General features: G+C 37.2%; 1 protein-coding gene across 2 annotated transcripts in view; it reads left to right on the top strand.

Annotated features, from left to right (window-relative positions):
* Positions 1-5,543: 5,543 nt before the first annotated feature.
* LOC133574477 (ankyrin repeat and fibronectin type-III domain-containing protein 1-like) overlaps positions 5,544-10,000 on the top strand; it is a 16,858-nt gene continuing 12,401 nt past the window's right edge. The window contains exon 1 of one of the 2 annotated variants that reach the window (XM_061926635.1): positions 5,544-6,014. The gene's annotated coding sequence lies outside the window, so the exon portion shown is untranslated. Of the gene's footprint in view, positions 6,015-6,159; positions 6,368-10,000 lie in introns of those variants that run through there. The other variant, XM_061926634.1, reaches the window with a different exon arrangement.

Below are 10,000 nucleotides of genomic sequence, written 5' to 3' on the forward strand. Positions count from 1 at the left end.
CATTAATTATGGCCTGCCACCCCATTTTATGTGAAGATATTCAAATGTATTAAAAATAAAAATAAAGAAACGTAATGACCTCTGCAGTACCTCCCGTAACCTCTAGAGGGAGGAAGATTTAATTGCCCTAAATCAAAGCAGTTTTAGGTTGCAAAAGTCAACACTCTGATGAATATCCATCTATTCATCCATTTTTCTACCGCTTGTCCCTTTTCAGCTCAAAAGTAAACATTATGATGAATATTATCAGCCCAAAAGTGAACACTATGTGTCAGGCTTGGACGGAGGAAGGGACTCAGATGCAGAGAGGTGATTCCAAATAAAGCTTTTATTTTGAAATACTCTTTAAGCCTCCAGAGCCGAGTAAATTCAATTACTATGAAATACAAAAATACTATCGACAAAATGTTCCAAAAGGGAAAAACCGAAAATCACTCCAAAAAAAGGAGGAATACAAAAATAAGGACGATATACTTAGCACCGTATCTGTTATCAAAAACTTTAACAAAAAACGCTCCAAACAGGAGGAAGAAAATAAAGACTATAAAACTTAACTACTCTAATCAATGTAAACAAAAAATCACTCAACAAACTTTGAGGAAAAAATCTTTAAGGAAAAATAATAACTCACCACTGCGGTAGAAAAAGGTAGGATAACAAAAGTCGCTCTGAGGAAGGAAAAAAGTCAATTCAAAATTACAGCGTGGGATATTCTGGGAGCAAGGACGTAGACGTGAGACAAGGCAAGGCATGGACATGAACAGGGACATGGAACGCAAGACAGGCACGAAAGCTCGAGACAATCTGGCACAGAACAAGGGGAGGCTTGGGCTTATAAAGAACATGAGGGTAATGGGAAACAGGTGGAAACAATCAAGGGTCAGGAATGACGTCAGACAGGTGACACAAGAGGAAGGACACGTGATCTGAAACAAGAGGAGTTGCTTTTCAAAATAAACATGTAGATCACAAGACAGAAAAAACCAAGACAAGACTTCCCTCACCGCGGTGTGACACTATGATGAATATTATCAGCCCAGAAGTAAACACATTATGATGAATATTATCAGTCCAAAAGTAAACACTATATGAATATTATCAGTCCAAAAGTAAACACATTATGATGAATATTATCAGTCCAAAAGTAAACACTATGATTAATATTATTAGTCCAAAAGTAAACACTATGATGAATATTATCAGTCCAAAAGTAAACACACTATATGAATATTATCAGTCCAAAAGTAAACACTATGATGAATATTATCAGCCCAAAAGTAAACACTATGATGAATATTATCAGCCCAAAAGTAAACACAATATGAGTATTATCAGTCCAAAAGTAAACACTATGATGAATATTATCAGCCCAAAAGTAAACACAATGATGAATATTATCAGTCCAAAAGTAAACACATTATGATGAATATTATCAGTCCAAAAGTAAACACTATGATGAATATTATCAGCCCAAAAGTAAACACAATGATGAATATTATCAGTCCAAAAGTAAACACTATATGAATATTATCAGTCCAAAAGTAAACACTATGATGAATATTATCAGTCCAAAAGTAAACACTATGATGAATATTATCAGCCCAAAAGTAAACACAATATGAGTATTATCAGTCCAAAAGTAAACACTATGATGAATATTATCAGCCCAAAAGTAAACACTATGATGAATATTATTAGTGCAAAAGTAAACACACTATGATGAATATTATCAGCCCAAAAGTAAACACTGTATGAATATTTTTAGCCCAAAAGTAAACCCTATTAAAGTTTAAGTTAAAGTACCCATGATTGTCACACATACACTAGGTGTGGATGAATATTATCAGCTCAAAAGTAAACACTATGATGAATATTATCAGTACAAAAGTAAACACTATGATGAATATTATCAGTCCAAAAGTAAACACACTATATGAATATTATCAGTCCAAAAGTAAACACATTATGATGAATATTATCAGTCCAAAAGTAAACACTATGATTAATATTATTAGTCCAAAAGTAAACACTATGATGAATATTATCAGCCCAAAAGTGAACACTATGATGAATATTATCAGTCCAAAAGCAAACACATTATGATGAATATTATCAGTCCAAAAGTAAACACATTATGATGAATATTATCAGTCCAAAAGTAAACACTAGTGATGGGTCCGGCAACACCGATGCATCGGCGCATGCGTCGAGCTCATAGAGCGAAACCCTGTGTCGGTGCGCGTACCGCTTTTAGAAAGTCACGTGACCGATCATGAGCTGTTTTGGTCACGTGACCGATACGCCAACTGTGTCGCACTGACGCCTCCTCTGTGCCCTGTGAGCGGCTCTTTTCTACAGCCGGAGAAATAATAACTAAGAAGAGAAATCGTCTAAAATGTAATACGTCGGAAAAACTTTTTTTTTTTTTTTTTTTTATAAAAATGTGTAAAAAAATAAAATTAAAAAAATTCCCAGTCCACAATCATCCACAACACGTTCTCTTAGATGTCCATGTTATGATACATGTTCACATTATTTATTGACTGTATCTAAAAAAGATACAAATTTATTTTTATTTAAATGAAGATATGAAATAATCCTAAATGAAATACAATGACTTGGTTTATATTATTGTATATACTAGGGCAGGGGTCACCAACGCGGTGCCCGCGGTCACCAGGTAGCCCGTAAGGACCAGATCAGTCGCCCGCTGGCCTGTTCTAAAAATAGCTCAAAGAGCAGCACTTACCAGTGAGCTGCCTCTATTTTTGAAATTGTATTTATTTACTAGCAAGCTGGTCTCGCTTTGCTCGACATTTTTAATTCTAAAAGAGACAAAACTCAAATAGAATTTGAAAATCCAAGAAAATATTTTAAAGACTTGGTCTTCACTTGGAATAAGCAGTACAAATGGATGGATGGGTCTTCACTTGTTTAAATAAATTCATTTATTTTTTTTACTTTGCTTCTTATTACTTTTAGAAATACAATTTTAGAGAAAAAATACAACCTTAAAAATGATTTTAGGATTTTGAAACAAATATACCTTTTTACCTTTTAAATGTCTTCCTCTTCTTTCCTGACAATTTACGGTAATTCAATGTTCAAGTAAAAAAAAAATTTTTTATTGTAAAGAATAATAAATATTTTAGCTTCTGTTTTTTCGACGAAGAATATTTGTGAAATATTTCTTTAAACTTACTATGATTAAAATTCAAAACAATTATTCTGGCAAATCTAGAAAATCTGTAGAATCAAATTTAAATCTTATTTCAAAGTATATTGAATTTCTTTTAAAATTTTTCTTCTGGAAAATCTGGAAGAAATACTGATTTGTCTTTGTTAGAAATATAGCTTGGTCCAATTTGTTAAATATTCTAACAAAGTGCAGATTGGATTTTAACCAATTTAAAACATGTCATCAAAATTTTAAAATGTATCTTAATCAGGAAAAATTACTAATGATGCTCCATAAATTCTTTTTTTAATTTTTTCAAAAAGATTCAAATTAGCTAGTTTTTCTCTTCTTTTTGTCGGTTGAATTTTGAATTTTAAAGAGTCGAAATTAAAGATAAACTATGTTTCAAAATTTGATTGGATTTTTTTTCGTTTTTTCTCCTCTTTTAAACCGTTCAATTAAGTGTTTTTTTCATCATTTATTCTCTAGAAAAAACCTTCCGTAAAAGGGAAAAAAAAATGTACAACGGAATGACAGACAGAAATACCCTTTTTTTTTTATATATATATAAATGTATTTATTTAGCTATTCTTGTTTAAATCACACTTACGTGTAACTTACAAATGACAATATATTTATTTATTTAAGTGTGTATCAAACTGGTAGCCCTTCGCATTAATCAGTACCCAAGAAGTAGTTTTTGGTTTCAAAAAGGTTGGTGACCCCTGTACTAGGGCATCAAATCAGTGTCAGTTGAGTCGGTCCATAGGTTGCCTGTAGGGATTTTTAATGTCCAGCAGATGTCAGTATTTAGTGACACAGTATCGACACAGTATCAATACAGTTTTGCAATGTGTCGAAACGCTTCATGACGCCTCATCAACCCATCACTAGTAAACACTATATGAGTATTATCAGTCCAAAAGTAAACACAATAATGAATATTATCAGTCCAAAAGTAAACACTATAATTAATATTTTTAGCCCAAAAGTAAACACATTAGGATGAATATGATCAGCATCAAGTGTTTACAGTGTACTCAGCAGTGTGTCAAGTGTGCACACGCCTCCTTCCTTCCTTCCTTTCTGTGTAAAAGTAGACAGTTTTATGTCGTCCACAGCTCCTTTACCACATGGGGTCCCCCAGGGCTCAATCCTTGCCCCAATTTTATTTGCGCTTTACCTTCTCCCCCTTGGTTCTATTTTTAGGAAGTACAGTATTGCATTTCATTTTTATGCCGATGATTGCCAGATTTATTTTCCCATGGCACAAAATAACACGGTTCAACGTCTTATTGACTGCCTGCACGACATCAAAGTCTGGCTTTCAGCTAACTTCCTGAGCCTAAATGAAGATAAAACAGAAGTTATGTTGTTCGGTCCAAGTCGCTCTCCCTCCCCCAACGTTGACCTCGGCACTCTGACCCCGTATCTCAGCGACTCTGTCACAAACCTGGGGGTAAAGTTTGACTCAGATTTTAAATTCGAAAAACAAATCAGCAGCGTCGTTCAAAAAAGCTTTTATCAATTACGCCAAATAGCGAAAGTGAAACCGCTTCTATCAAGACATGATCTTGAGAAATTAATCCACGCTTTTATCTCGACTCGTCTTGATTATTGTAATGCCCTGTATGTTGGCATTAGCCAGGCCTCCCAGCTCGTGCAGAACTCTGCTGCTCGTCTGCTAACACAGACCCGCAGACGTGAGCACATCACCCCTATTTTAGCGTCCCTTCACTGGCTCCCTGTGCGTTACCGAATACATTTTAAACTCCTTTTATTTGTTTTTAAATGTCTAAACAACCTCGCGCCAACCTATCTCTCCGACCTCCTTCAGCCTTACTGCCCCACCCGATCCTTAAGATCAGCCGATCAGCTGCTGTTGACGGTCCCTGACACAAGGCTGAAGCTTAGAGGTGACAGAGCTTTCGCCGTTGCTGCTCCCAAGCTCTGGAACGACCTACCCCTGAGTGTTAGACAAGCCTCCTCTCTTCCTGTTTTTAAATCTCTCTTAAAAACATACTTTTATTCCATAGCTTTTAACACTGAGTGATATCCATCCTGCAATGGCGCCCCATAATACACCTGCTGTGATCCTGTTTTTATGTTTTTATTAATTCTATTTTAATTATTTATTTTTTATCGTGTTCTGTTTGTGTTGTGTTGTGTTTGCTCGGTACTCGTTTTATCTTTTAACCTGCTCATTGTACAGCACTTTGGCTACCCCTGTGGTAAATTTTAAATGTGCTCTATAAATAAAGTTGATTTGATTTGATCAGTGGCATTTATCCATCTTAGTTTCCTCCAGTGAAGGACGCATATGGTTGTTTTTTTTCCTCTTTCTTACATTTCCATTCACATTCTACACTTTTTATTGCCATTTATTTTCCCCAACTCCTACTCTCTTTTCGGCCAAGTGTCCTCGTCGCTCCCTTCCTCCCTTCTATACGTCCTTTCTGCACGCTCCCTCGCGGCCTTTTTTCCCGCCCGCCTGCGTATTTAACTTCGCTTAAAAAAAAAAACCCGGAATGTTTTCGTCAGCCACTTGAACCTCCTCGCGTGGATTTCCACGCACTTGGTCCGTGCCGAGTGCTCCAGGGAAAAAGTAATGGACCGCGGCCGCACCCCCAGATGTGGTCCTGCATGGGCGTTGATGCGGTGATGGACCGCAGTGAAATGTGAGCTTTGGGGATGTTTGACACAAGACACGTTAGCAGGCCGGGGATGAAGACACGTTAGCAGGCCGGGGACGAAGACACGTTAGCAGGCCGCGGCAGATGTTGCAGCTGCGGGGCAACAAGAGGACGCGACGCCGAGGAAAGGAGACGCCAAGACGGTAAACTTACCCTTTCTTCCCCGCAGACTGACTCGAAAGCACTTTTTATTACACTTAAACGCGTCACATTAAGTTTAGCTTGTGCGCAAAAACGCTTTGTTTAAGTCACGCTCGGGCCGGAAGTTGAAAGTCCCGTTGGCGCGCACTCGAACCGGAAGTCCGTGCGTATATGCTAATCAGCGACATTAGCACCTGTTAGCTCCTCCTATTAGCCATAAAGTGTCTCCGGAGCGGTCGGCAACGCGGCTTTAACGACGTGTTTCCATGGCAACAGCTCGCACCAACATGGGGACAGCGGCAATAACAAACTTTTTTTGCTTGGAAGATGTTTGTTTAAGCTCCGGTCCGAGCAGGTAAGGCTAACGAGACCATTAGACATCTTGTAAGTAGACGCAGCATTGGCTGCTGTGACGCGAGAAATTGGGCCGCCATCTTGAAGTGGTGATGAGGATTGATTGATTGATTGAAACTTTTATTAGTAGATTGCACAGTACAGTACATATTCCGTACACTTGACCACTAAATGGTAACACCCCAATACGTTTTTCAACTTGTTTAAGTCGGGGTCCACTTAAATTGATTCATAATACTAAGGCTGAAACGACGCGTCGACATAGTCGACGTCATCGGTTACGTAAATACGTCGACGCCGTTTTTGTGCGTCGGCGCGCCGCATATTTACGTCACACTACTGTCATGGCGGAGCGCAAAGCAGACGATACGAGCGAGGGGAAAAAAGCACGCCAAAAGTCGTCAAAAGTGTCGGAGTATTTCAATAAACGGCCTAATAATGTTGTTGTATGCACACTGTGTCGAGCGGAAATGGCCTATCATAGCAGCACAACGGCTATGAACGAACATTTGAAAAGAAAACCCCCGACAGCGTTCTTGCCATCACCATCAACAAGTCAATCGTCCGCGTGCGTATACGTTGTCATTATTACACAAAAACATGAATGTGTCATTTGTATCTGCGTTGTAAATTCATAAACTAAAGCACCGTTTGCTCTGAGAGGCGCGTTTGGCGTGCCTGTTCAGTGTTTACAAAGACGCGCTCCTCTTTAACGCTGTGGAGAGGCGGCGGCGGCGAGCGAGCGGCGAGGCGGGGCGCGCCGGGAGCGACGCCGCAAGAGACAGGGGACGACGAGCGAGCGAGGAAGAGGAGCTGAAAAGCGAGGAAAGAAAGAGAAAAGAGTTGGAAGAGAAAAGACTTTGTGTAAAATTAAAAGATTGTAAACCTGGCAAAGCCGTCTGGCGTTCAGTCTGTCGGTCCTGAAAGAACCCCACGGCACAAGACGTGTCACAAACGCTAACGTTAATTAGTTGTGCAAATACCTTTTACAACATTAACAGTTACATATACTATGTACAAACCAACAATTAACTTTCACTTTAATCATACTATCATTGTTGTGTTATTAAGCAAAATAAGCAATAGTTTTACTTTTGTTGAAATGTTTACACTGTACACTTTTTTGTATTGGATGTTTAGCTTTATTTTTGCACATTTTAGCAAATAAGCAATACTTTTACTTTTGTTGAAATGTTTACACTTGTTACAGAATATTTCCGTTTTGCACTTTTTTGTATTGGATGTTTATCTTTATTTTTGCACATTTTAAAGCAAAATAAGCAATACTTTTACTTTTTAAATGCTTATACTATTCCAGAATATTAAGATTTGCACTGGATGTTTACTTTTATATTTGCACATTAAAAAGCAAATAAGCTACTTTTAATTTTGTTAAATGTTAAAAGTTTTAAATGTTTACATTGTTACAGAATATTTTGTCATGTTGTTGTCAATGTTGACTGAGTGGCCATACTTTTTTTTTTGTAAATAAAAGCCATGCCTTTTGAAAAAACTGGCCTACATTTATTTTTTCCTCTTCATTTTAAATTAAAAAAAAAAATCGGTAAAAGGAAAAATAATCTATAGATTAATCGAAAAAAATAATCTATAGATTAACCGATTAATCGAAAAAAATTATCTATAGATTAATCGATAGAAAAATAATCGTTAGCTGCAGCCCTACATAATACAGATATATACTATTTTCATAATACAGTCATCACCAGAGGTGGGTAGTAACGCGCTACATTTACTCCGTTACATCTACTTGAGTAACTTTTGGGATAAATTGTACTTCTAAGAGTAGTTTTAATGCAACATACTTTTACTTTTACTTAAGTATATTTATAGAGAAGGAACGCTACTTTTACTCCGCTACTTTTATCTACATTCAGCTCGCTACTCGCTACTAATTTTTATCGATCTGTTAATGCACGCTTTGTTTGTTTTGGTCTGTCAGACAGACCTTCATAGTGCCTGCCTTACTGGTGACGTTTCACTTCGTTCCACCAATCAGATGCAGTCACTGGTGACGTTGGACCAATCAAACAGAGCCAGGCGGTCACATGACCTGACTTAAACAAGTTGAAAAACATATTGGGGTGTTACCATTTAGTGGTCAATTGTACGGAATATGTACTGTACTGTGCAATCTACTAATAAAAATTCCAATCAATCAATCAAAAGTGTGAAGGAAAAAAGATCCTTTTTTTATTTCAACCATACATCCCGTCAAAAGCCTCAAGACTGACCGCACATGAGGACGTTCCTGTCTTCACAATAAAAGTGCCGCTCCATCGCGCCTGCGCTTTCAAAATAAGAGTCTCCGAAAGCCAGCGCAAACAAGCTAGCAAGCTACGGAGTTTTCCGCCAATGTATTTCTTGTAAAGTGTATAAAAACGAATATGGAAGCTGGACGAATAAGAAGCCAAAAACCAACCACTTTCATGTGGTATTAGACAGAAAGGAGGAACTTTTTTTCTCCTCCATTTGAAAACGTGGACGTTATCATCACTACTGTCTGATTACAATCAATGCAAGTCATCAGAATCAGGTAATACACCAACTTATATTCTTGTCTTCATGAAAGAAAGGAATCTATATGTGTTAAACATGCATGTATATTCATTAAAACACCTTTAACATGTAAACAAAAACGGCAAAATAAATAAATATAAATTATATACTGTATATATCAATGTATGTGTATATATATATATATATATATATATATATATATATATATATATATATGTGTGTATATATATATATATATGTGTGTATATATATATGTGTGTGTGTGTATATATATATATATATATATATATATATATATATACAGGTAAAAGCCAGTAAATTAGAATATTTTGAAAAACTTGATTTATTTCAGTAATTGCATTGAAAAGGTGTAACTTGTACATTATATTTATTCATTGCACACAGACTGATGCATTCAAATGTTTATTTCATTTAATTTTGATGATTTGAAGTGGCAACAAATGAAAATCCAAAATTCCGTGTGTCACAAAATTAGAATATTACTTAAGGCTAATACAAAAAAGGGATTTTTAGAAATGTTGGCCAACTGAAAAGTATGAAAATGAAAAATATGAGCATGTACAATACTCAATACTTGGTTGGAGCTCCTTTTGCCTCAATTACTGCGTTAATGCGGCGTGGCATGGAGTCGATGAGTTTCTGGCACTGCTCAGGTGTTATGAGAGCCCAGGTTGCTCTGATAGTGGCCTTCAACTCTTCTGCGTTTTTGGGTCTGGCATTCTGCATCTTCCTTTTCACAATACCCCACAGATTTTCTATGGGGCTAAGGTCAGGGGAGTTGGCGGGCCAATTTAGAACAGAAATACCATGGTCCGTAAACCAGGCACGGGTAGATTTTGCGCTGTGTGCAGGCGCCAAGTCCTGTTGGAACTTGAAATCTCCATCTCCATAGAGCAGGTCAGCAGCAGGAAGCATGAAGTGCTCTAAAACTTGCTGGTAGACGGCTGCGTTGACCCTGGATCTCAGGAAACAGAGTGGACCGACACCAGCAGATGACATGGCACCCCAAACCATCACCCAACCATGCAAATTTTGCTTGGGTTTAATGAAAACTATTGAACACAAAGCATTATGG

Source organism: Nerophis lumbriciformis, linkage group LG32 (assembly GCF_033978685.3).
Source record: "Nerophis lumbriciformis linkage group LG32, RoL_Nlum_v2.1, whole genome shotgun sequence".
Lineage (NCBI taxonomy): Eukaryota > Metazoa > Chordata > Actinopteri > Syngnathiformes > Syngnathidae > Nerophis > Nerophis lumbriciformis.